The following is a 27581-nucleotide window of genomic DNA, read 5'->3' as shown; positions in this document are numbered from 1 at the left end:
AACAATCAACAGTATTTGTCACCAATGATAAAATTAAGCTTTCAAGCACAAACTAGAATTTTGGAAATTTTATTTGCCTGGGCTTGACAGCGTTCCAGTACTTAAAAACTTTTGTAATGAAGCCAGTAGTGATATTAATGTTTTGATTTTGTGATATTGTAGTTTGATTTCAAATACGGTAAATATTAATAAATATAACCCTTATATGAAGTCCTTGGGAGCAGCACAGTACTTTCTAGGTGTATAAAGGTGTCCTGAGAACAAAAGATTTAAGAACAGCTTATTTAGGTCCTCTACCAAAGTCAAAGGTTTCATGTCTAAGTATTAACCTCATAACCTCTCCCATCCACTACCCTTCCCCCATGAAATTAGAATAGAAAAGAATACATATGATTTCAGTAAGAAAAGAAAATAGACTACATATGATATGAATAATACATTCTTAAATTATTCTACAAATGTAATTTTCTCCTTTTAAACTGGGGGCTTATCTATCCCATTGAAATTATTCAGGATTGCATTGTATTTATCATTGATTTTGATGTTAAAATATTTTTCTCTTCTCTTCCTTTTTCTTCTGTTTATTTCTCTTCCAACTTTCCTTTTCTCCTTTCATTCCTCCCCTTCTTCTTTTTTTGGTATTTGTTTTCTAGGTGGAGTCTTTCATTTTGGATCAGGAGGATTTGGAAAATCCAATGCTGGAAACGGCTTCCAAGTTCCTCTTGTCAGGTGCTGCTGATGGTGCAGACCTCAGGACAGTAGATCCAGAAACACAAGCTAGCCTGGAAGCTTTACTAGAAGCTGCAGGTAAGTCTGCATACTCTACATATATAATAAGCCTAATTTTCCAAAGTTCTACATAACTCTTAAAAACTCCAGTTATTATAAATGTATGATGTTGTATATTTAGTATAAGACTATTCATAAAGGTTAATGGATTACTTTCTAGAGCATTACATGCAACATTTCATATAAGCATAGTTTCATTACCAGAATAAAATTGACAGGTTGTTGTAAACCTTATAAACAGAGACTTCTTTGTTAATTTTATTTATTTTGTCTGTGCTGGGTCTCCGTTGCTCCGCGTGGGCTTTCTCTAGTTGCGGCGAGCAGGGCTACTGTGTTGCGGTGTGCGGGCTCCTCATTGCGGTGGCTTCTCTTGTTGTGGAGCATGGGCTCTAGGCGCGCGGGCTTCAGTAGTTGTGGCACATGGACTCTAGAGCACAGGCTCAGTAGTTGTGGTGCACGGGCTTAGTTGCTCCGTGGCATGTGGGATCTTCCTGGACCAGGGCTCGAACCTATGTCCCCTGCATTGGCAGGCGGATTCTTAACCACTGCGCCACCAGGGAAGTCCAAACAGAGACTTCTTATACAGTTAGTTTTCATTAGTCCTGAATTCCATCTTTGCAAATTCACCTACTTTATAAAATGTATTTATACCCCCAAATTATAGTGCTTTCTCAGTCTTTCATAGAAATGCACAGAATGGTGAAACTTTTGAGTTGTTCTGCGTGCATGTTTTCTGCTGAAGTGATGCTCTCTGCCTTCTTGTTTCAGGTCTCATACTGTAAACAAGTGTCCTTTCCATGGTCTACTTAGTGCCACATTTTCCACATTTTTGTGCCTTTTGTTGGTGATTTCAAATGGCCTCCAAGTATAATGCTGAAGTGCTATCTAGTGTTACTAAATGTGAGAAGGCTGTGATGTGCCTTTTGTAGAATATACGTGTATTAGATAAGCCTTTTCAGCATGAGTTATAGTGCTGTTGGCTGTGAGTTCAATGTTAATAAATCAAGTATAATATATTAAATAAGATTGTATTTAAACAAAAGCACACATAAAACAAGCTTATGTATTGACTGGTGAATGCAAATGCTGTGGCCAGAGACTTGCAGGCACCTAGCCCTGTATTTCCCCTTGGAGCAGTGGTTCAGTATTCATTAGTTCAGTGTTCCCAGTGACTTTACAGAACATAACTACCATGAATAATAAGAATCGACTGTGTATAATTCCCTCCACTTTTTTGTCACAGATTGTCTTTTAAAACCTTGTAAAGTGAATCATCATTATATTTTTGTAAAGTGGATCATCATTATATTGTGCTCATAGGAAGTGTTTTAATTAGAGTTTATATACATAACCAAGAGTAAGCATCATGATATGTAATATGCCTTAAATATAAGGGAACAGTAACTCTAAATCTCTATGATCATTTAAAATAACCATATTTTCTTAACTTTCCTAAAGTGGACATAAATCTGTGGTGAACATTAATTGTTCATGGCTTGAGCACCCTGAACCAATGCTAGATTCTGTACATTCAGTGCATATAAACTGATATTTCATTATAGCATAAAACTGACCTATTGCTGTTTGATAATCCTTTCAATAAATATCTCAGAACACAGCATCTAGATATTTGAAGGACTCATGGTTAAGTTTGATTTCTATCCTGGGTAAAATTCTAGAATGGATTATTAAGGGAATCTTGACCAAATACCGATGAAAACATAGTAGGGGCACACGCAAGGTTCTTTCCTTGAGTATGGAAAAGTGTACAGGGTAGCAGTGATATAATTTAGCATTTGCCTGAAATTTGATGTTGCTTTAGGAGTTTACCTGAGAGAAATGAGGATTGTGAAATTATTTGAAACCATGTCATAAGAGGAACAGGGAATGTTTCTCCTGAAGATGAGAAGACTCAAGTTGAATATAAGAGGGATATTTGTTTTCTGTGGTTCGAAGAGGCAGAACCAGGCTTAAAGAGGCTACATGAAGGTAGATTTCAGCTGAAAGGAGCTACTTTTGGAGGTAGAGTTCCTTTTGATAGGATGCTAATAGTTGCTTCATTTTTCTCATTTCTGTGTTTATTCCCTTTTTTTCCCCATTTTCTTTATAATAGGTAACAATCAATCAAGGTGTCAGCTAAGCTGAGTTCTCATCTGTAGGCTGTAGAAGAAAATCCATTTCCAAGTTTATTATTGTTGGCAGCAGAATTTAATTCCTTGGAATTGTGGGACTGAGATACTGATATTCGTACAGACTGTCAGTTGAAACTGCTCTCACCTCTTTGAGGTCGCCCACATTTCCCCCATCTTCACATCAGCATGGCATGTGGAATCCTTGTGCTTTGAATCTCTGATTTCCTTTTCTCCAACCAGCCAAAGAAATCTCTTTGGTATTCCTGCGGTCATGTGATAAGGTCAGGTCCACCCAGATAGCCTTCTTATCTTCAGGTCAACTATGCCATATAGCATAACCTAATCATGGGGATAAAATCTATCCAATTCACAGTCCCAAAGATTATATAGAGTGTGTACACCAGAGCTGGGTAATCTTGGGAACATTTTAGAATTCCTAGTTTACCAGTGATTGGACAGAAGCCTCTCCATTTCTTTGAGAACCCCCAAATGTCAATATCTTTAAGTCTTTTCTCTGTGGCTGTTTAATTTCTTGAGAGACACATCTGCCTGTTTCTGTCTAGTGAATTATAAATGCTGGCTGCCAGCATTTGGGGAGCTGAGAGTAGAAAAGGGGCTAAGGATCTCACTGTTTATCATGCATACGTTCACTTAATCCTCATTTTCAATTTAGTATTATCTCTTCCTCATCTATAGCCAATATCTTCTAGCCCAGGGTCTTTCTGGCTTAGTCTCTTTAGAGAATAATTATCTGGCTGTGCAGTTTGGGATGGAGTCTTAAATGTCTGACTGCTCCTCACAGGTGTTCAGCCAGTCTCTCTGTTTTCCAACCCAAGCCTCACCCTGAACCTGGAACCTGTATATAACTCCTGAGTCCTATTGGGCTGATCACTTTGTTTCTCACTGATTTCTATGTTTCTGCTTATTCTGTTCTGCTAAGTCAGTTAATCTCCTCTTTACTATGTCTTCATGAATATTAGCTTTGATTTACAAATTTCTTCTAGTTTTATCAAAGATGGAGTTCCTATTGTATTTTAGTTCTCCTTTGAGTAAGTTCTGAGAAGAAAAAGGGGGGAAATAATTGTCTTAAAATCATCTTGAAATCAGAAATCTAGGTAATCATTTAATACACCTTTTCTCCGAAATTATATGGTTCTGTTCAATTGATTAAATGTCATAACTTGGAGAGAATAATTTGGTCATCGTGTATCTTTTCTGTTATTGATCTTCACTGATTAATATCTAATAATTGAATAAGACCAGTAAAAAAGATCACCATAATCCAGAGTAGCTAGATAAATTCATTTCCAATCACTGTTTATTTATTTGAAAGGTTAGTATGTATTTCTTAGGTTACTTCCTAGTTGTTTTTACTAAACTAGTTATCTTTACTTATGAAGATATGAGAAGTTCATAAAAATTTAATATGGAATATTTTATTTTAAATGTTATTTTTTTTTAAAACAGGGATTACTTTCTTCTGATCCGGACGTATCCTCTTGTTTAGTTCTTTTTTGTCACTGACAGATAGTTGTTATATAGCCCATCTGAGTTGGCTAAAATATTGGAGCTAATTCTCTCATGTGAGAATGCATCTGTGATATTGGTCTCAATAATGTTAGGATACTTAACTAACCACAGATATCTTATTGAATAAATACTACTATAGCACGTTCAGACTACAGTTGGCTTCTAATATTAGTGACACAAATTATGCAGTAGGTATCAGTCTTACCAGATTAAGACTGTTTTTATCCTTTGTACATCTTGATTGTAGCAGACACTAAATTTGACTGCTGTGAACATTTGTTATATCTAAATATCTAAAATCAGAAATGCTTTTTGCCATATTTATTCCATAAGATGTAATATTTCATATCTTGGATTTGTCAGAAGGTAAAGCAAACGCGTATAAAGTTTTTTTAAAATAAACTTCAAACACAAACTTATATGATATTATTGAGTCCTTCCACTATTAAAAGAAATCTGTACAGGTATGTTTCTTATCACTTGGGAGATCTTTTTGGTCTTTGTCTTAGTTAAATAGTTTGTTTTAAAACCTCTAATAGTGTTTGTTAAACCTTAATTGGGTTTGAATCACTTGGGGATCTTTTTTTAAAAATGCAGGTTATTGATCAGTAAATTTTAGGGTCTCAGATTCTGCATTTCTAACAAGCTCCCAAGTGACAGTAATGCTTCTATCAGTAGTTCATGAACCACATGTTGAGTAGTGGGGTTCTGTAATATCCATTATAACATTAGATGTTTTATCTTCAAGTTAGAGCAAAGGTTCTTAATCCTGGCTCTGCGTCAGAATCTCCTTAGAGCCTTTAAAGTATGTAGATTCCCTAGGCCTTCCTTTTACTTACTGAATTATATCTTTAGATATAGGAGAGTTCAGCGGTCTGTACTTTTGAAAGGCTCCACTGATGGGCAGCCTGGATTAAGCAGCACTGAGTTTAGAATAATAAAGGTTAGAGATCAGCTTGCTTTATAGTGATATGTAGAATAGCAACAAGTTGTGTTTCATGTACATGGTAACTAACCATTTCTGCTTCTGAAATTTAAAAAAAATTTGTCTATTCTGAATATTTTTTAGATATGGTGTTTTTAGACATGATTTTGGGTGTATGTAGTAAATTATAGTCGTAATTTGAAGCAAATAGGTACTCATAGATAGGTGATCTTTTCTATAACCTATAATGTCTTATATGGCCATTTTTTGGTCACAAGTGGTAGTAGCCCAACTAAACATTCTTAAACGAAAATGGGCATTTACCAAAGGTATAGGGATGGTGCTGGCTTCTGGCACTACTGGTGTCAATGAGTCAAATATAACTTGATCAGAACTGTCTCCTTCCTATTTCTCTGCTCTCCTCTCCTCTATGTTGACTTATTTTGGGTAGTCTTTTTCTCTTTGTGGTGATAAAAGTGACCAAATAGCTCATGACTCACAATTTAGCAACCTTTGAGCATAGGTTCTTCTTGCAAACGTACGGCAGAAGTCTGAGTGAGGACACCCGATTGTGCCAGCGTAGACCAACGACCCATTTCTAGAAGCAGAGAGTCACAGAGTTGAGCACTTATGGGCCACATGGAAGGAATAAGACTACTAGAAAACTGGAGAACAGTGATTTCCCAGAAGATTCTGGCCAGGCAATATATATGTCCAGTGTATCATTTGGAGTTTAACATAAATAGAGTTAAGTAACTTGAATTTTGCTTTGTTTCTCCTTTTGGGTATATCTGAATTGGTGTGAAAATAATAGAATAGGAATAGGCAAATTATCTACGGCTGATGGTAAAGCCTTTGCAGATCCTGAAGTGCTTCGGAGGTTGACATCATCTGTTAGTTGTGCGTTGGATGAAGCTGCTGCTGCGCTTCCCCGTATGAGAGCTGAAAGCACAGCAAATGCAGGGCAGTCGGACAAGTAAGTGGGTTTCCACTGTGATCAGTATAAAAACATTTTCTTAAAAATAATTAAAATAGCTAACATTTACTGAGCATGTATTTTGTGCCTGGCACTATGCTAACCACTTTACCTGTGATATCTTACTTATACTCACGAAAAGCCTTAGGCATGGATTTTGTTTTTATTCCCATTTTACTCATGAACAGCTGAAAAGAAGTAACTTAAGATTGAATAGGTAACAAGTAGCCGAGGCAGGACACCAGTGTCTGTCTGACTACAAGGCTGACTTCTTAGCCAATATGTTATAAAAGACCTTTTGCTTATTTAGATTTTGTTTTTTAATATTTTGGTGACAAAGAAGTAAATGATTTCTAATTAGTCATGCCATTTTCTACTTCATGTGCATAGTTCTGACCATTTTAAAGGGCAGGGTTTTTATTTGTTTATTTGTTTTATGAATGTTCAAAAACGTCAAAGATCTAGTTTCCGTAACTTGAATGTAAGTGAGTTCCAGGGATGTTATTTTTATTTGTCCTATAATTCCTTTTATATAATATTTCACGTTTAGTAAGAACTCAGTAAATATTTTCTGACTTGGCCTTTAAAGTTTTTCTGATGATGTTATGCAATAAAAAACAATCACACCATCTTGTATATAAAACAATTATGGATAGTATAATGAAAAATACAATGCCAAGGAAGCAGCTGGAAAAGAACCATTAATACATGTTACTGTCTTCACCCTTCAGAGGCTTCTTTTTTTTTGCCTTTAACTGAAAAGAAGCCATTAAGCCATTTTATTTACAGTTGACTCTTGAACAACACAGGTCTGAACTGCACAGGTCCACTTACACACAGGTTTTTTTTCTTTCTTTTCTTCTTTCTTTTTTTTGTTTTTCTTTTGTCCACGCCACGTGGCTTGTGGATCTCAGTTTCTTGACCGGGGATTAAAGCCGGGCCACGGCAGTGAAAGCTGAATCCTAACCACTAGACTACCAGGGAACTCCCAGCACAGGTTTTTTTCAGTGGTGAATACTACATTGCTGCACAGTCTGTGGTTGGTTGAATCCATGGATGCAGAAACGTGGATATAGAGATATGGAGGAACTGCATTTACGGAGGGCAGACTAAGTTATCTGCAGATTTTCAGCTGAGTGGAGTGTGGTTACCCCTAACCCCCGTGTTGTTCAAGGGTCAACTGTATTTTAGCAGTTACCTTTAAATAGTTGAAAAAAATGAGAATACTCTTTTATATATGAGTTTAGAGAATAAAAAATAGCATTCAAGAATTGTCTTTTATATAATAGTGTTTTTATGCAACATCTTTTAGTATTAACAAGAGTGTGAATTTGCTGTTTCTCTTAACTCTGTGTTTGTCTTCATTCATCTAAGTTTTCTGTTTTTATTAAATTTATTTTACCATCCTTCTCATAGATTGACTCTTCTTCTTTAGTTAACTTCCAGTTCTATTCCTTAGTTAACGTTCAGTTTTTCTAGCCTACGATATTATTGATATTCTCCAGATATTTTTTCATGTGCCTTCTGGGACTGGCAAGACACCTTGAAGAGTATATTAAAGCTAGTTCAAGCAGGAAATAGAATAGAAAAATAAAGAGTCATAGATTCTTTGGCACTGACACTACTAAAAGTGATCAGCAAAACACTAGACCATGTTCGTGACAGTCATATTTGTTCATCAAAGCTTGAGAAACAGTGGCGCGCAGTGGGTGTTATGTGCCAGGTTTTACATTAATTAAGTGTGGTGCCATGTGCCAGATTTCACATACCCTTTGCTCAGAAGTTGTGAAGTTCAACTGTTGCTAGAGTAGTTCCTGAAAGTCTCTTTTAAAGCTAACACACCTAAGGAAATTGAATGAAAGTTCAAATGGGAAAATAAAGGAGGATGTGTGCCTGAGGGGGAGAGAGAGAATGAGAGACCACCCGAAAGGGAGAAAAAGTATGTTCTTCTACATGAAATGTCTTGTGGGAGGGATTTGTCCTGAACTTACTTAAAGGTGATAGAGAACATTGAGTCTAGAGACTGTCATTGCCTATAAAATGGGAAATTAAGAGACAAACTTACTAAGTGCTATTTGAGACTTTCACTTTGGCAGGGGACAGTACAGTTAACAGGTAGACAAAATATATAGTATGGCATACAGTGATAATGATTATGGGCAGAAGAAATTGAATGGGGAAGTGCTAAGGCAGTGTTTGGGGTTAGGGATCATTTTGCATTTTTAAGAGGGTAGTCAGGGAAACCCTCATTTAAAAGGTGGCTTTTTAGCAAAGACCTGAAATAGATAAGGCAGTGAGCTGCGCCTGGGAGAAGCTTTTTTGTCAGAGGGATAGCAGATACATAAATCTTGGAGTTGCAGCTTAATTAGCATTTTTGATGAAAAACGGGAAAGCCAATTTGGCTAAAGCGGAAAGAGTAAGTGAGAATAGTAGGTGATGAAGCCAGAGAAGTAAAAGGAGGAGTTTGAGATCCTACCACTGGACAGGTCTTACAAGGATTCTGACTTTTACTGTGGGTAAGGTTAAAGGCCAGTGGAGGATTCTGAGCAGAGGAGTGACAGGTCTACTTCCTTGTAAGCAAGATCTCTCTGGCTCCTTCACTGAAAAGAGCCTGAAGGAGAGCAAGGGTAACAGCAGGGAGACTGCTTAGGAGACTTCGCCATAATCTTGGCTAAGGATGATGTTCTTAAAACTGGGTGGTAGTGATAATATGGGTGTAGAAAACAGGTTATCCATGGATGATGGCTTTAGTACCTGAAGTGACAGGGCCACGTTTTAAGAGGAGGTTGTAAGAATTGAGGTATATTTGAAATAAAGAGAATATTAATGAAGAGACTTGGATTTAGTGTTTTTCTAAGAATGAATTGTAGCCGCAAGTGAAGGAATCTTTAGAAATGTCCATAGTTGAAATTCTTTTGGAAGATTTACAGGGCAAATGCTTTACTCTAAATATAACTTTCTGTTGTTCCACCACTTTTTGCACTCTCCTTTTGCTTGAATTAAGCCTTTGCCTTACCTGGATATTTTTCATACTTCCCCAAGACATGATGGCATAAATAAATACTTCAAAAAAAGAATCTCCTTCTCAGTTATTCATAGATTAGTCAAAATTACATGCTCACAACTTTCCTATCTGATTTCCCTTTACTTGATTGAAGAACTCAGATAGGCGTTTATAATTAGTAAAAGTTTTAGCCATTTCATTAAATCTTATAAAATTTTTCTAGTGACTGAACAAACAGAAGTGTAATTATAACTTGTATTTCCTTCATGTGATTTTTCTATACAATTTTATATTTTAAAATTTTGGATTTTTTCCCTATTTATAGTAAATTAGACTTTATCTTTCAGTTACATGACTGAAAACATTTTGTAATGTGGATCATTTTAATTCAGTGACTTTTATATGTAGATTTTAAAAACTCAGTGAACTGAATCATTTTATTTTCTTTTTGTTATGAGTCGTATTGAAATAATGATTCTTTTTAGCGCTACTGTCCAGATTAATTTCAAAAAATCATCACTTATGCTGGGCAATATTTTATATTCTTATATCCTGATATTACAATATTCTTCCCCCAATAGCCGCAGTTTGGCAGAAGCCTGTTCAGAAGGAGATGTAAATGCTGTGCGAAAGTTACTCATTGAAGGGCGAAGTGTAAATGAACACACTGAGGAAGGGGAGAGCCTCCCTTGTTTAGCTGGTTCTGCTGGATATTATGAGCTTGCACAGGTTTGTATTATCAAAATAAAGCTCACAGTTTTTTGATCGTTTTGTCTTAATTTGGACTGTGTATTAAGGAAATAATAAAATAAAATCAACCATCAGGCTCACTTCAAGAAATAGTTTTCTTAGATACATTTTTTTGTTTATTGGCTCTTTTGCTTATTGGCTCTGTAGTATGACTAGGTAGGTGTTAACATAAATATATGTTCAAAAAATTTTGATGAAAATATCATTTTCTAATATCCTTTCAACTTTTTCTTTCATAAGGTTTTGTTGGCAATGCATGCCAATGTGGAAGATAGGGGGATCAAAGGTGACATTCCACCTTTAATGGCTGCTGCTAATGGAGGACATGTCAAAATTGTGAAGTTGCTGCTAGCTCATAAAGCTGATGTCAATGCACAGTCTTCAACAGGTTATGCATACTTCTTTTTCAGTTTTTAAATATTAACACTCTCTGATAGTAATTAATTCACATGAAAGTGATCATTACTGATACTTTTGCAGTTATCAATGCTGCACATTTGTATATATCTGTGCATTAGGCTTAAAGTACATAGAATGTATTTTGAATGAAATTTCTCCTGTTTTGTGTATGAGTGCTATTAACTGGCCTTGGTTCTTTTCTATTAAACACTGGCCCAGTTAAAAGGACCATCCTCTTGGAAGTGGAGAGGATGGTCTCCACCTCTCAAACCCAAGTTTCCTATTTATCAGGGGAAAATGGAAGGGAAGGTAGGGCGAATAAGAAGGATATGCAACAGAAGGCAGGTCTGTCATTGCCTAGTGTTAATAAATTGCGGCCTATAGAAAAAGAAAGTATTATGAAAACATTGTGTTACACAAGAGACAATGTTAATCTAAATCAGTTTTTTTTTTCTTTCAAATTTGGGCATAGATGGATTTGTGTAAAAGCTCTAAAATATATGAAAATATATTTGGTGCATTTCCTTCATGCAAGATTTTTAAATTTATTAAATATTTTAAATCATTTTAAAGGTCTGCATGTTCTGGTTTGAGGGGGTTTTAGGAATTCTTATTTTACCCAGAAGTTAACTTTTTTTCCCCTGTAACATGGGAGATTTTTATCATTATGAGGGAATGTTTTTGAAATTATTTTAACTTTGGCCACCAGTTAACTGATGTGTAAAGTTGTAGTGAAAACAGTACATGATTAAAAGTAACGGTATGAGGTATATCTATATATGATGAATAATTATAATCCAAAGAAAAACTAAAGGTTGGGAAACATTTCTCTGATTAAAGTTAGAATCAGTGTAACTTTTTCCTCATGTGGGAAGTTAGTTTCAGAATTGCTCAGTGCTTTTATAACTCTACAATTGTGATAAGTGTATCTGATTTTCCACATGTGTTTGACCCTGATTTTTAAATGGAACGAATAGGGAGTTGATTTCAGTAAGATAAAATGTAATGAAGAAAAGAATTATATGTATAAGTGTAATAGCTAAATTTATTAAGATTATAGTCTCTCATTTCAGTTTTGTCTTTGATACTAGATAAACCTCTGTTTTATTTTGGTATTTTATGTTGATGTCTTTGTTTTTCTTCATTCAAATAGGCAATACAGCACTTACATATGCTTGTGCTGGAGGTTATGTAGATGTTGTAAAGGTGCTCTTGGAATCCGGTGCTAGTATTGAGGACCGTAATGAAAATGGTCATACTCCTCTTATGGAAGCTGGAAGTGCTGGACATGTGGAAGTAGCCAGATTGCTGCTAGAAAATGGGGCTGGCATTAATACGCATTCCAATGAATTTAAAGAGAGTGCCCTTACGTTAGCTTGTTACAAAGGTACAGTAAAGAACTTGTTTTTTTAAACAAAGTTTTTAAACTCATGAAATGACAGTTACTTCATGTAGAATGGTTAGTCACTTAAAATAAAAAATAAAATATGGTAATAGTACATTATAAATAAGTGTTTAAAGTGTTTTAGAATTTAAAAGTTTAATATATAAACTTTATATATTAAACTTTTAAAATATACACTCAATATTATAAATATTGTCAATGAAAAATGACTATTGATCCAGTTGTTTTATTAGAAACAGTTATTTAATTTTAATATGCACTGTATTTTTTAATGATTTTGCTTGTCAGAGTATTTTGCCTGGTTTACACAAAAGAATCCAGAAGTATTTCGCCTGTAAATGTAAAGTAAATGCAATAAAAGCTAGAATGAGGGGCTTCCCCGGAGGTCCAGTGGTTAAGACTCTGTGCTTCCACTGCAGGGGGGCGTGGGTTAGATCCCTGGTAGGGGAACTAAGATCCCACGTGCCGCGCGATGCGGCCAGTAAAGAAAGAAATAAATAGAAGCTAGAATGATTTATTAACAAGAAGGTGCTTAAGCTATTTCTCATGATACCAAGAAGAAAGGAAAAAAATTGAAGAGAAAGGAGGATATATGAAAAGAAAAATAAAAAGTGGTGTGGAGGGAGTTTGTATTCAAAAGAACAATTTTAGAGTATCCTCAACACGTTTAATAAAGTTAGAAGGAAGAGCTGGTAGAAATTGAGAATACCTACCAATATATAGCTGTACAAAGGGGGTACATAGTGTTCTAAATGATGTCGATCAACCTGAAAATATTGATAATAGAGTAAAATATCTTCTTTTGGAGGGGGGCAAGATAATTGTCTGGAAAGATACTTGGTCTTCAGCTAGTTAATCTAGATTCTAGATTCTAAAAAGACAGCCACAGAGCCAGACATTTTTCAGAATCAACCTTTTTGACAGATAAATTGCTATAAACTAAGAAACTTTTTAAAAAGAAAATTTCATGAGATTTTATACCTGCATAGCCATTCACTTCAATGTTTTCTACCACCTGCAGCTGTGTCATGATTGTATCATAAAATAAGTGATACATTTTTGACCCAGAGGCATCAAGATAAAGCTCTTGCAAGGCAAGGTACAAAAGTGAAGGAGGCACTCACTCTCAATGGCTGAATCTTCACGTACACTAGCTTGTGAGTGAATGTCTCCTTAAATTTTGCACCCAGGGCTTTGATTCCTTCCCCCTTGTGTTGGCCCTCCTGTTGTTTTGTTTCATTCTATCAGTACTTCAGAGTGGCCAGGGTTTTGTTAGGTCTTTTGGAATAACTTCACTTAAAAAACATGACTAAAATACTCCTTAGCCACATAAATGACTAAAATTTAAGTTAAATGTAAAAATGTGCTCTAAAGGACTTTTGATTATCTCGTGTTACAGATAATTCAGATTAAGGGTACTTAGGAAGCACACCTGAGGTCTCTTACTTCTCCAGTTGTGTTTAGTAGTTACGCAGAGGTTGATCTTCATTGGGAGGGGAGGAATTAAGCCTTGGGGCAGCCTCTCCAGGGCAGGCTGATTGGGTGGCTCTGTCTCACCTTTCCATCAAATACTTTTGAAACCGGAACTAGCTCCATTTTACTACTGAGACCCAGCTGGCCAATGAGCTTTGAGATGGGGCTATGTATAACTACTCTTCCCTCTGTCCTATGCTTGTAGCCCCACCATGCTGAGGTTGGGGCTTGTAGGCTTTCGTTAGAGAAACTGGATATAGAACTGAGCTGGTGGAGAACATCTCTACTGCTTCCAAGGATCCATGGACACTCTTACTTTCCTCTATTTCTGGTGAGGTCTCTTAGGATACAGATTGACAAGGAGGAGATGGGGAAGGGATAGAATTCAGGCTGAGACTAAGCATTGATGTGGATCTTTGGGAAGGGAGAATGACAGAGAGGAAGGAGAGATAGTTTGTTAGCAAAAACAAGGCATGGCAGGTGCTACACTTATTCACCAGAGTTAATTTGAACTGTTCATGATTCCGCCATCCACTCCTTCCTCCATTCCCAGTTGACTGAAAATTGACTGCAGCTCATTCCGGATGAAGTTGGAAAAAAATTAGTTACTTTTCTACTGTTTCTTACATAGTATCTGAAGTCCTTTTTAAAATATAATTTATGTTCATTGTAACTACTCACAAGGTAATCTTTATCTGAACTGAAGCATATGGTTTATTTGAAACTCCATAAATATATGTGTGTGTGTATATATATGTATGTGTATATATATATTTATATCTAAATAAATGAATAAATATAAATGGTGTTGTTTCAAGAATATTTTTATATATACGGTTTCCAACTTACAAGCAGGTTGTTCCTAAAATGTCTGTGAGTTAGTTATTAAAACTTAAAGCTCATTTCCTCATAGAAATAACTTCAGTGATGATTATCATCCCAGGCTACTAGTTCACAAAGACGAATTTAGTCTATAGTATAAATAAAATAACTATGGCATGCCTGGGCCCTAAAAAGGTTGTAGAGGGGATATTCTGGGTGTTGCATTTTAGGGCCACCTTTGCTCACCTACAGCAAGGATTTTAGTAATAGCAGTTTCTAGGGTAACAGGGTAAGGAGTAGAACAGCACAGTTCACTTGTATAATTTGTGTAGGGCAGTTGAGGGTGGCTTGTAGCTGACTTTAGTATTATGGTAATAAATGTATTGCTCTAAGTGAAATATAACTTTCCAAAATATTGTAATTTTATTTTTGGGGAATAATAAAATATTTTTAAGTAATCTTATAAACTTTTGGTTTAGGACATCTAGAGATGGTGCGATTTCTTTTGGAAGCAGGCGCAGATCAAGAGCATAAAACAGATGAAATGCACACTGCTTTAATGGAGGCTTGCATGGCAAGATTGGTGAAATACATACATGAAATATATTTATATATTAGGTAGAGACAGAGCCAGTGTATAGTGAGTGAGTGCCGTTTCCTTGGGTTCAAAGATTCTGTTTATCATGACTTGTGGATCAGAACCTCAGCTATCTGAGTTATAAGAGCCAGTTGTGCAATATTAACTTCTATCAGAGGTGCTTTCTGAAGCTTTGTAGCACTACCTTCATTTTCTGGTTTTATGTAATTGGCACAAAAAGTGACTTTTTAAAAGATGGATCAAGGATATTAAAAATGAGAACATAATCCACAGAGTATGCACATAATACTACTAAGTAAAACATGTTCATCAAACCCGTAATGTAAAATATATGAAAAATTTTGAAATTAGAATATTATTTGCATTACATAATTCCCCCTCTTTCATCCTCCTTTCCCAAGGATCCCTTTCCGAAGATTCTCCCTTCCCAAAGATCCTCTATCGTGGTCTTTTCTCAGCCCTGAATTCCTTTTTTTAAGGACTTTTTTTTTAATTTGTACTTGAGAATGCCTAATAATAGTACTCTTCAACTTTTGTATCTCAGTCTATGACTTGTGGCATAGAAATGAATCAGAATAACATTATAGACAGATTTATGAGAAAAACACAGCAAAGATAAAACAGACCCCAAATTAATTTTAAGTTTCTTGTCTCAACTTCCCTTCAGAGAATGATTATTGAAAGGATGTTAAATTTTAATTACTAATTTAAAAAAAATTAAGTAGCCATTTAAGACTTGAGTTATTTTTTGTTTTTCTTATTGCCATACCAGTGTTTGCTTTAGTAACTTATTCTTTTGATTAAACAAGTTTTCTGGGAGGGTTTTGAGTTCCCCATCTGTGAAAATAATATCCTTCTCTAGGGTTGTTGTGAGGATTAAATGACATAATGTGTGTAAGGAACTTAAAACATCCTTGCCACCCCCATTAGAGAAACAAACTATATGTAGATTAAAAAATTAAAGTGGAATATTCTGTAGACCTACTCTGCATGCAATGGAAGTGTTATAAGTAGATGAAAGATACTAGTAGGGGCCATACGTTTGGAGACTTGCTAAGAGACTGAGGTTTTAAACTGGACTTTAAAGGAAATGTAGGAGTTGACTACTTATGGAGGGAGAAAATTCTGAGCTAAAGGAACAGCAAAGTAACCACAGTGATAAGACTTTATAGTTGTGTAATATGGCAAGTACCAAGGCAAAAATGGGCATGACATGTTCAAAAGAAGATGAAATGTCTGTGAGGTAATACAGAAGGAAAAATTGTATCAAAGGAAGAAAGAATGGAAAAGTGAGCCTTGGGGTTGCCAGTATTTAGGGAAACTGTGAGAAAGGGAGACCGGTAAAGAAGACGGAAGATATTAAGAGAGAACTTCTTTTTCTTTTTCTTAATTTTCCCTGGCGTTTGATTGTCGAACAACAAAGGAATTACCATGTACGTATTGTGTTCCCTTTTCCCTAACACATCATGCTCAATTCCCCCACTCCTCTAAAAAGTATTGGATTTTTCTTTTTCTACCTAGCCAAAACTTTGCTTATCCTTAAGGTTTCTATGAAAATCCTGCTTTCCCTTTCTAAACTTTATGCTTTTAGCATTTAAGCTTATACTATGCAGTGTTGATGTTATCTCACAGTAATCTCTTATTTTATGTGCTTACTGGGTTTTTTTTTTTCTGATGGTTAATAAGCTTTTTGATTGAAGGTATTTTTCTACATATTTTATATCCTCAATTGCTATTTACTACTAGAGTAAACTGTAGATACGTCTTAATTAATGCTTGCTTACTCACCTGTTAAATGTAGATTTATTAATTCTTATTTGAATTGAGATCAGTAAACTTCATTGTATAGCAATTGAGAAGTACTTTTAAAGATTTTTTAATGGTGCTGATTCAGTTTTGTTAATTGCATTGTAATCAGGATGGCCACATTGAAGTAGCTAGGTTACTTCTTGACAGTAGTGCCCAAGTGAACATGCCTGCTGATTCGTTTGAATCACCATTGACTTTGGCTGCATGTGGTGGGCACGTGGAACTTGCGGCTTTACTTATTGAAAGAGGAGCTAGCCTGGAAGAGGTCAACGATGAAGGTTATACACCATTGATGGAAGCTGCTCGTGAAGGACATGAAGAAATGGTGGCATTACTTTTAGGCCAAGGTAACCAATACCAATCAAGACACTAATGCATAAATGTGTAAAATGTAAGATTATGATTTTATAAAATTGAATTTATTTCATTTTTCTAGTAGATTTGTAATGAGGTGCTATCACAAAAACTAAAGATGAAATATTTTCTTTGAAAACAGCTCTCATACTGTACTCAATAAAATCAGATGGACTTCTTTAGTATTTAAGAGCTTTCAGAGCCATTTTGTGCTGTGTTAATAAAAATAGAAAGAAGTGGGGGTGGGATAGGGTTGTAGGTTATGTGGGGGCATGTATGAGATTCAGCATTTCTGCAGCTAATATATTGAGAGAATGCCTCTTAGGGCAGAATGCCTATTAATAACTATTTGATGTTTCTAGTGTTTCATAAAGTACACTATGGGAAATCTTGCCATAAGGAGTAACTTGATGAGAATGCAAGAATGCACGTGTAAGAAGCTGTCAAGGAGCTCGGTACACAGTGGGCTTCTCTTTTGGGGAAAGTGAAACAGTTACTTGACTGTATTAAGATACCTTAAGTTTAGAAGTAATCTCGCATCTCTATCCATATTGGTAGCCTGGTTTTATATCTCTTTTACTAATAAAGGTTTTGTTTGTACAAATTTAAGAGGAATGGCACATTTTTCAAAAACCTTTTACTGAGAGGTAATATTGACTAGAATTTTAAAAGCATAGTTTTCGGAGCAGACTTCTTCGGTTTGAATCACAAATCTACTGCTTGCCGATTTTGTAACTTTAGGCAAGTTTCTAACCTTCTGTGCCTCAATTTTGTTGTCTGTAGGGTTGTTGTGAGAGTTTATAGATGTGTATAAAGCTTTTCGAACACTTTGTCATATAGTGCCTGTTAAGTGTTAAACTGTGGTGATGGTGGTAGTAGTGATGATGATAATGTTGTTGTGACCTTGGGCAAGTTAGTTAATCTCAATTTCCATAGCTGTAAAAATGGAGCTAACAAAGTATGTAAAATGCTTTAAATATTGCCTGACAAATAACAGCATATTAAATATTATCTATTATCATTTTCATCAACATCTTTATTATCATTATTTTGAACTTTATAATGAGGGAATGTGGTTTATTTTCTAAGGCCTTAAATCACATGACTTGTACCTTCTGGCTGAGTAAATCTTCTTCCAGCAGTGTACATCAAATATGGACTAGTGGATGTGGTGTTGATAGTTTTATTTTTTATTTATTTATTATTTATTTATTTATTTATTTATTTATTTATTTATTTATTGATAGTTTTATGTTTAACTGCCTCCTAGAATAGGGGAGAGGTACTTCATCATTTAGTAAATTAATATTAATGTTCATTTTTGAAGTATAGTTTACTAGGAAATAATCATGTTTTGCTTATCTCTGGAATGAGTTAATGACTTTCTCTAAATAATTAGAATCTTTATTTTAGGAGCAAATATCAATGCACAGACAGGAGAAACTCAAGAAACTGCGTTGACTTTGGCTTGCTGTGGAGGCTTTCTGGAAGTGGCAGACTTTCTAATTAAGGCAGGAGCTGATACAGAACTAGGGTGTTCTGCCCCTTTAATGGAAGCTGCTCAAGAGGGTCATTTGGAGTTAGTTAAATACTTATTAGCTGCAGGTAGGCATTTTTGCATTTGGGAGTTTTTTTACATGATTTCTTTAAGTAAAAATATTACAATGCAAATAGCTTTTTTTTGATGTATGATGCACTGAATGTGTATAGAAAAATCATGTGACAAATTTTTTAGTGTATTCTGAATAAATAATTTACCTTATTGCTGTTTGAAATGTCTGCAGTTTTAATTTTAAGCAGTAATCTATTTCTAATTACTTTTCTTTTTTGCTTTTAAAGATGCTGACAATATTCTCTATTTCTAGAAATGGATAAGGCTGTTTTGTCTAATTTGAGGAGATATGGCTTATGTAGAAGAAATTTCAGTATCCACATTTGTGTCTTATGATTCTTTTATTAAGGCTGTGTATCTAACACTACTGTAGGAGCTAATGTTCATGCAAAAACAGCAACAGGAGATACAGCACGAACATACGCCTGTGAAAATGGTCATACCGATGTAGCAGATGTCTTACTTCAGGCAGGAGCAGATCTGGTAAGCTATGTCACTTTCTAAATCTTAATATTTAAAGCTAAGGCAAGAAATTAATTGAAAGGAGATTATAGACAAAAGGTATTTCTTTACTTCTAATTTTATGTTGGCCTTTTTGCCATTCTTTATCTCATTTAGTCATATTTTTTTCCTATGCTGTTTGGTGTCCATTCTTATTTTCCTTGTTAGCAGGACTATCCAGTGTACCCTTTTCCCCTACAAAAGAGGGAAAATTTTGTGTTTGATATGTTAATAATTAATCATAATAATTAATACAAATTTTCTCTTAAGTACTTAGCTGTTTTTAGAAGCTTTTCTGATTTGTCATAAAAAGGCAAATATGGCTTAGAGGCGGCATTTCACTGTCATTTAGGAAATAAATTGTACCTATACCATTCAAAGCATTATTAAATAAAAGAGTTAAAAAGATAAGTATTCAGTATATCATATTTTTCCCTCAAATAACTTTTTATTTAGTGAGAAGGATGAAATACTGAGGTCATTTTTAAAAGTATTTATTTATTTATTTATTTATTTATTTTGGCTGCGTTGGGTCTCCGTTGCTCCACGTGGGCTTTCTCTAGTTGCGGTGAGCGGGGGCTACTCTTAGTTGCAGTGCGCGGGCTTCTCATTGCAGTGGCTTCTCTTGTTGTGGAGCATGGGCTCTAGATGCGTGGGCTTCAGTAGTTGTGGCACTCAGGCTCAGTAGTTCTGGCTCACGGGCTTAGTTGCTCCACGGCATGTGGGATCTTCCTGGACCAGGGCTCTAAGCCGTGTCCCCTGCAATTGGCAGGCGGATTCTTAACCACTGCGCCACCAGGGAAGTCCCTACTGAGGTCATTTTAAGGTAGATTACAAAGAGATGTCATAGAGAAAGGACAGACAGTCAAAAAGCTCAGAAGAGGTGAAGACGTCATCTGAGATGTTATGTTTGGGGTTGGGTAAGGTTTAGAAAGTCAGATACTGTGCTCTTGTTACAAAAGAGATACTCCAGTTTGGAAGAAATAGTATGAGTACAGCCTGAGAGGTAGGGAAGAATAAAGCAATTGTGTGTGGGGAAAATAGTCATTCTTCCAGTTTAGCCTGTGAGGGAGTAAGAAAGGTAGGTTTTAGTTAAAACATAAGCACCGTGTGTTCATGGGGCTGAGATTAATAAGTAAATGTGTTTTCCTGTAGAAGTACATAGTTTATGACAGAAACTCACATGCAGGCAGAAACAGGCTCCTCAATTAACTGGTTTCTTAACTTAAAATTTACTTAACCTCTCTTTCCTCATTATGAAAGCAGAGGGTTAAATTAGATTACTGTTGTGGCCTCCTTCAGCTCTGTCTGTGTTGGTACAACGCTTGGAGAACTTATGACGCACATTATATTCTAGCTAGTCATGTGCATATTCCTCTTATTAGGTTTTGAGCTTCTTCAGCTTAGGAACTAAATTTCCAGTGTTTACTACAGTGACTGTGAAACCTACAGCAATGTAATCTTGCTTAGTGAATTGCAATTAAAACAACTTAGTGTATGACTTAAGAGAAAAATCATCAGATGTAAGTGTAAAAAATATTGACATATAAAATGCTTTATAAAAGGTGTTTTTTTCTCCAACCTTTATACTGTAAGATCTGAAAATTTTTCCTGTGCTGATATTCTGAATTGCAAAAATGCAGCTGGTTCTCCATCCTTTTGAAACCCAGAAATCTCTAGTAATATCTTATAATTGATGGTATTAAATATCACTAGCCTTGTTATTTTTATGTACGGTAAAATAGAGATAATGGGAAGTCTCTAAAGGCAGAGAGTGATATACTTAGAGAAATTCATACACGTAGGATACAAACTTATGAAAAGAAAATCACTTGTAGTGGATTAGGATAATGTTGATTGTTTGGAGAGGGCTGTGCTAGAGTGCCATTCATTGTTCAAGTTCCACAGTCCTTTTCGAAGAGAGAAGGGAAAATTACCCAGATGGATTTCGATGAGGGTGTAACAATCACATGAATATAACCCCAGTTCTTAATTTATGTATATTTCCATAGAACATGTTTCTAATTTGAGATTGTTTAAATTAAAGAATATATTCCTTGATTTACTTCAAAGCATGTTATTTAATATATTTAGATTCTGAAATTTGTTCAGTTCTCTTCCTTTTGATTTTCATGAAAAAGAAAAATTGTTCATTAGAAATTAAATATCAAGTAAGTCTGTGTTTTTTAAACAGGAGCATGAATCTGAAGGTGGAAGAACTCCTTTAATGAAAGCTGCAAGAGCTGGTCATGTTTGTACCGTTCAGTTCCTAATTAGTAAAGGTAGGTTTGTGTAAGGCAGTAATTTTTTTCCACAGGTATCTATCCCCTGCCCTTGGGTATTAAGAGACTTACAAGTAAAGGACATTTTGGAGGTGTCACGTGGTAGAGGGATGCTACTGAGATTTTTGTGAGTGGGTAGTTGATAAACATCCCGCAACACATAGAACCATTCCAAACTGTGAGGAGTTCTGATACCGAATACCACCCTTGTTAAAAAACATTGCAATACAGAAAAATTTCTCTATGTAAAAAACTTTGAGGGTTTAGATACCTTGAAGTCTTTTCTGTTCATGTAATAATATATCTTGAAACCTGGATTTTTATGTTGTTTCTGCCACTGATTAATTTAAGGACAAGTCACTTTTCTTCTTTATATTTCCCTGGGCCTAAGTTTCCTTCTTTGTAAAATATAGAGAGGTGGTCATAAATATAGCACCCCCCAAAAAAATCAAAATTGAAATGGAACAAATATGCCAAAAATGCATTTTCATTCATGGTCATTTATTCTACTTTGAATACCAAAATCCTTAATAACAAAAGTAGCATATTATTACTTCCTTTAAATGACTTTTTAGGTATTCACTGTATAAGTTCAAGTTGAAAGTTTTTCATGAACTTAAGTATAGAAGATTAGAGATTTCATTATATTCTTAAGTATAGGAGATTAAAGATTTTACTTTTGATTCAACATTAGTAAAAGTGAGACTGTGTAGACCATATACAATTAAAAAGGCAACATATGCCATTTCCTTCTTACCAAAAATACTAAAGTTTGAAATCATTTGTAGGTAAAGAAAATAAATCAGAAATAACTTACTGGTCAAATTATTTTAGGCAATTTGAACACTTCCTTGTGTTATATGTTTATAAATAAGACATAGTATTCTTAAGAATGAAATTATTTTCAGTTATTGTCTTCTCTCTTCTTTGGTTAATTTTAGTGAATCTGATTCCAGTTTCTTCCTGGTATTTTACTTCCATTTCCCACATGCATAGCACAGTGCTCCAAATCAGGGATGAATTCATATTAAGGGGAAAATGTACGTGTTTTCATTCTCAGATATTTCCCAATGAAAAAAGATTATACTACGATTACTTACTAGTTTTTGTTAATTCCTTCCATATTTGGCCCATAGAGGGCAGTGTGGTTTATTTTTTATTGGTTTTCAGTCATCTTTCCCACTGAAGATATTAAAATGTAGATAAAATTTTATATTTTACTTTTTTGAAACAGTGATTATATTAGGAATAATATATACTTTTATCATTATCTTTTAATGGTACATACTGAAACATTTATGGATGAAATTATATCATGTTTGTCTGGGATTTGTTTTAGAATAATTCAAGATGGGAGAGGAGAATGGATGTGGGTATATGTGAAATGAGATTGGCCATGTTTATGATCATTGAAGCTGGGTAATGGGTATGTGGGGCTTCATTATACTGTTCTCTCTACTCTTCGATTTTGAAGTTTTACCATAATTTAAGAAACAACACTCCATTAACATGATTTTTCATGCCTTGTCTGTTTTAGGAGCAAATGTGAATAGAACCACAGCTAACAATGACCATACTGTACTGTCCCTGGCTTGTGCAGGGGGTCATCTGGCAGTGGTGGAACTACTTTTGGCTCATGGGGCAGATCCTACTCACCGTTTAAAAGTATGTAACTCAAATGTTTCAGGTAGCATTGTGAATTAATCTTCACTCTTGAGCATAACAAATTATTATCTCTAAGTTCCACTTGTATATTGGCATTCGAAATGTGTTCATTTTCTTCTGTTTTTAGAGGAAAGTGTTCTTTACTAAACCTAAAACTTTAATGTGTCTGGGGCCTTTTGGCTATATCTTCCTTATGTTTCTGTAAATTAACTTTAAAAAAATTTTTTTCCCCTTCCATATCCACTCTTTTAGGATGGCTCGACTATGTTGATAGAAGCAGCAAAAGGTGGTCATACAAGCGTTGTTTGCTATCTTTTGGACTATCCTAATAACTTGCTTTCAGCCGCTCCACCAGATGTCACTCAGTTAACACCCCCATCCCACGATTTAAATAGGGTAAGCTTCTAAACTAAAGCATTTTATGTTATATCATCTTTTTCCCTTTTTCGGTCATAGTTCAAGATTAAACTAGATTGTTTTTTGTTATAATACGTAGTTCTTTTTATAGATAACATACTTGATATGGTTAATGAACATCTGGTGTAATATTCAGATTCTAGATTGATATGATTTTGCTTTGCTTTCTTACTGTGGCCAGAATAATCTTTTGATTTCAAAGTTCATTAAAAAAATGTCATGGAGGGAATTCCCTGGCGTCCAGTGGTTGGGACTCAGCACTTTCACTGTTGGGTCCCGGGTTCAATCCTTGGTCGGGGAACTAAGATCCCATCCCGCAAGCTGTGCGGCATGGCCGAAAAAAAAAGTCATGGAAAATAATTTGATACCAGCACATTTTAAGTAAATATGTCACCTGAGATTGTCACATGAAAAAATATTTTGAATGGATCTTTGTAACTTATTCTTCATTTAAAGCAAATTATATAATGGAAGGTGTAGGAAAAGCAGATATAGAATCAGTTTGATTTGTCTTAGGCTCCTCGTGTACCGGTTCAAGCACTGCCCATGGTTGTCCCACCTCAGGAGCCTGACAAACCACCTGCCAGTGTTGCCACTACTCTTCCCATCAGGAATAAAGGTCAGTTATACTTCTAAAGACTTACAAGTTGTCCAAGTAAAAATGATAAGATTGCAAAAAAACCCCAAAACTAGCCATTTAAAATTATTATTCCACAAAAATTGAATTTTACTAGGTCGGCATAATTGAAGATTTTTTTTTTAAACAATGAAAAAAGCATGTTATTGGGAGAGAACATAGTTAAGAACACTAATTTGTGCTGGAATCAGAAGTATTAGCAGTAGAAATTCAGATGCTCATCTTTGATGCAATTCTGATTATCCATGATTTCCTCTAATAACTAGTCATTTCTATTCATGTTAAAATGTTAGGCTGTGTGTAATTGGGTGACATTTTTGTAAATTACTAAAATTTCTGTAGTGATATGAGGTATAAGATTAATAAGCTAGATCAAAATTAAATATTATTTTAGAATAACTGGTTTTAATGTAGATTTTATATCTGGAATACCTTTTCTCAACCAAGAATTCAAGGTTACTTCAGATATGGTTGTTTGTTGCTCTAGAACTCTGAGGTCCATATTTGATCTGTGGAAGTTACATCATGCATGTTCATAAGTTATGTCCCAAAAGATTACAGCTACCAGTTTGAATCAGTTTTTCCTTTTAGAAAGTTTTACCTGAGGAACCAATGTGTTTTTAAGTTTTTGGTTTTTGGCTACCTATATTATTTTACCAACAAGAATACTAAGTATTTCCACCAGTTCTTTTCAATCACCACTACCAATCTAGAGCCTTGGCCCCTTTTTCAGTTGGTATAGCAAGCAAATGATTGCTATACCGATAGCCAGATATGTTTATCCACCTGGCTGTCAGAAGATACAGTGGATGTCATAGTTCAGCATCTTTTCTTCCAGGGAAACTGAATCCCAGTTCCCTACTGGCCAGGTAGCTTTGTGAATATGTGAATTTCTATCTTAACCTTTATCAGTCTTGAAGATGGTAGGCCCCAACAAAGACATATATTTTAGTTGGATTTTAATTTTCTGGTACTTCTCAGTGGTTTGAGTACTCTTTGTGTGTATGTGTGTGTGTTTAAAAGGCACAGACTATTAAATGTAGAAAAAGCTTGACTTAGAGGTTTAAGTTTTCCCTACATCTTAATAATTTAGCATTATTTTTCTGTTCTTATGATAAGTTTTTACATCTTTATGACCAGATGAGGTATCTATCTACACATAGCCTTAGATTTTACTTTAATTGTACCACTTAGATATCACAAACCTGCATCCCTCTATTGTCTAATTTTAACCATGTGATACTTTAAAAATTCTGAAATTAATTTCCCAAAGATTACTCTATGCACATAAAATACATACATTTTATATTTATGATAAAGAAGGTGGATTTGTTTTTAACTCCTTAACAGTGCATTTTCACCTTCTATGGACATAATAACTTGGTGCATAACTGTTGGCACTAAACCTCCCAACAGTAACTCTGTAATGAGGATGCCATTCATGTGCACTTCTGAGGGGGTTTCTTTTTCACACAGCTGCTTCTAAACAAAAGTCCAGCAGCCATTTGCCAGCAAACAGCCAGGATGTACAGGGTTACATCACCAATCAGTCTCCAGAGAGCATTGTAGAAGAGGCTCAGGGGCAAGTTAACAGAACTGGAACAGAGAATAAAAGAAGCCATAGGAAAGAATGCACAGCTGCAGTCCTTGGAACTGGCTCATGCTGACCAACTTACCAAGGAGAAGATCGAGGAGCTGAACAAAACAAGGGAGGAGCAAATTCAGAAGAAACAAAAGATTTTGGAGGAACTACAGAAAGTAGAACGAGAATTACAACTGAAAACTCAGCAGCAGCTAAAAAAGCAGTATCTAGAGGTTAAAGCTCAAAGAATTCAACTTCAGCAGCAGCAGCAACAGTCTTGCCAACATCTGGGGCTGCTAACTCCTGTTGGGGTTGGAGAACAGCTTTCCGAGGGAGACTATGCACGGTTACAGCAAGTGGATCCCGTTCTGCTTAAAGATGAACCCCAGCAAACTGCTGCTCAGATGGGTTTTGCACCAGTCCAGCCTCTGGCCATGCCTCAAGCTTTGCCTCTGGCGGCAGGTCCCTTGCCTCCAGGGTCCATCGCAAATCTTACAGAACTGCAAGGAGTGATAGTTGGACAGCCAGTACTCGGCCAAGCACAGTTGGCAGGGCTGGGGCAAGGAATTCTGACAGAAACACAACAAGGGTTAATGGTAGCCAGCCCTGCTCAGACCCTCAATGACACGCTGGATGACATCATGGCAGGTGGGTTATATTGTTATGAGCAGGTATCAAATATGATTTGCTTAAGGCGAGTAAGAGTGTGCCAGAATTTTTTGCCGTTACCCAACTTGAGGACTATTTCTGGACTCTTGAACCATGTATATCTTTAGAAATATTAGTTCAATCTCAGACGTTCTCAGATGGATACAGGTCAAATGAAAGATTAGCTCATTCAATGCAAGTGGCTGAATCTTTCTGATTTAGGTGGGTAGGCTGGGAATCTAGGTTTTTCAGTGGTCAGGTTAATGTTTGATTTTTTTGTTTGTTTTTGTTTTGTGTTTTCCCTTTAAGTTCAGAATACTGATAGAATTTTGGCTTTTTTGCTTGTGTATTCACACCAGTAAACCGGGAAATTGATAGAAGTTGAAGTGCAAAACTAGTAGGATATATCAGAAAGCTTATTTGTGAACAGAAATACTTTATATTGTAATGGATCAGACTTCAAACCTGATGGATATTTAAAAGAAACAAAAAATGTAAATACTTCTACAACGATAATAAAGTACCAAACCAAATAAGGTTTGATTATACTGTATGTCAGTGATTTATCCCCTGTGAATGTTAATGTGTAGTTTCTTTCTAATTGTATTATGAGAAGGTGTGGTCCCCTGATAGTATCATAAATGATATATCTTTAAATGGGTAGACAGAGAAATTTTTTTCCATTTTAATTAGTTTCATTGGCAAAAAGAAACATTTTAGGGGTTGTTTTGATGGTTCTAGTTTTGGGTACTTAGTTTTTGTGAGTTCTGTAACAAAGTAGTAGAATGAGGTTTTACAGGATTGAAAGCCATAAGAATACTGTACTGAAAAGAATAATTTTCTTCATTTAAAAAAAAAGTAAAGAAAAAAAAACCAGAAAAAGAAGGAACAGGGGAAAACAAAGGGAGTAAATAGGTGAATTTTGATAATTTTCATCTGCTCTCTTCCCCCCTTTTAATTCTTTGGTCTATACTTAAAGGTTGATTGAATTTTCTCTTACTTTGAAACTATGTTTAAGTAGCACTATATATTATGATGAGAGTATACATAATTTAACTTTAATCTTTTAAAAGAATAAAAGAAAATGAAATTGTATAGTGTTGAGATATTTAGCTAACATTCAGAAACTAAGAAACCAGCTAATGAGACAGATTTTGTACTTAGAAATTGCTCTAAAGTTTCCCAGTCCTGTTTTAGTATCACCTCAACAATAGTAGGTGGAATGAAAGTCTCTGCTAATCTTAGAGGGTACAGTAACTACATCGGAAAAA

At 35.3% G+C, this 27581-nt stretch overlaps 1 pseudogene across 1 annotated transcript in view; it reads left to right on the top strand.

The window, feature by feature from the left end:
* LOC309636475 (ankyrin repeat domain-containing protein 17-like) overlaps window positions 1-27581 on the top strand; it is a 98730-nt pseudogene that overhangs the window by 13957 nt on the left and 57192 nt on the right. The window contains exons 4-17 of the transcript XR_014268512.1: window positions 654-807; window positions 6196-6352; window positions 9938-10085; window positions 10347-10494; window positions 11659-11892; window positions 14685-14779; window positions 16722-16959; window positions 18380-18571; window positions 18928-19061; window positions 21274-21361; window positions 22899-23026; window positions 23279-23422; window positions 23960-24062; window positions 25557-26310. The product of XR_014268512.1 is annotated as an ankyrin repeat domain-containing protein 17-like (transcript). The remainder of the gene's footprint in view (window positions 1-653; window positions 808-6195; window positions 6353-9937; window positions 10086-10346; window positions 10495-11658; window positions 11893-14684; window positions 14780-16721; window positions 16960-18379; window positions 18572-18927; window positions 19062-21273; window positions 21362-22898; window positions 23027-23278; window positions 23423-23959; window positions 24063-25556; window positions 26311-27581) is intronic.

Source organism: Balaenoptera physalus (assembly GCF_965194825.1).
Source record: "Balaenoptera physalus genome assembly, chromosome: 10".
Lineage (NCBI taxonomy): Eukaryota > Metazoa > Chordata > Mammalia > Artiodactyla > Balaenopteridae > Balaenoptera > Balaenoptera physalus.
Note: the sequence above shows the minus strand (reverse complement) of the source record. Positions and strands in the feature narration are given on the sequence as shown.